Source organism: Orycteropus afer, unplaced genomic scaffold (genome assembly GCF_000298275.1).
Source record: "Orycteropus afer afer isolate SDZICR_OR568_19922 unplaced genomic scaffold, OryAfe1.0 scaffold00511, whole genome shotgun sequence".
Lineage (NCBI taxonomy): Eukaryota > Metazoa > Chordata > Mammalia > Tubulidentata > Orycteropodidae > Orycteropus > Orycteropus afer.
Genome location: NW_006922098.1, coordinates 1,215,836 through 1,216,638, shown reverse-complemented (window position 1 = coordinate 1,216,638; position 803 = coordinate 1,215,836).

Below are 803 nucleotides of genomic sequence, written 5' to 3'. Positions count from 1 at the left end.
TCAGATGAACCTCAGAAAAAAGGCCTGGTGATCTGCTTCCAAAATCTTACAGATTTAAAAATCTTATGGATTGTGGTTCTACTCTGCACACATGAGGTTGCAGTGAATTGGATTGAGGTGATTGCAATGGGGAGGTTTACATTTCTTGTTTTCTAAGTATTTACTCTAATGCTGGGGAAGAGCTGCCTCTTCAAAGTAGAGTTGCCCTTAATGACATGGATGGAATAAAGCATTCAGGACCTCCATTTGATGATGGGGAACCACTAAAATTGGGAAGAAACAGCTGTAAATATGCATTAATTATCAGAACATGGAATATATGAAGTATGAATGTGGGAGAATTTGGAAGTTGTCAAAAATTAAATGGAAAGTATAAAGATTGATATCCTAGGCATTAGTGAGATGAAATGAATGGCTTTTGGCCATTGTGAGTCAGATAAACAGATGACCTGCTATGGAGAGAATGACAAATTGAAGAAAAATGGTGATGCATTCATCATCAGAAAAAAATGTTTTGATACATCCTGAAGTACAATGCCATCAGTGATAGGATAATATCCATAAGACTACAAGGCTTAACACTACTATTCACATTTACACACCAGCCACTAAAGTAAAAAAAATGAAGAACTTGAAGATTTTTACCAACTTCTGCAGTCTGAAATTGACCAAATATGTAATCCACGGATAGATAGATAGATAGATAGATAGATAGATAGATAGATAGATATAGATACAGATATATAGATTATTACAAGTGACTGGAATGTGAAAGTTGGAAACAAAGAAAAATCACTGGTAGT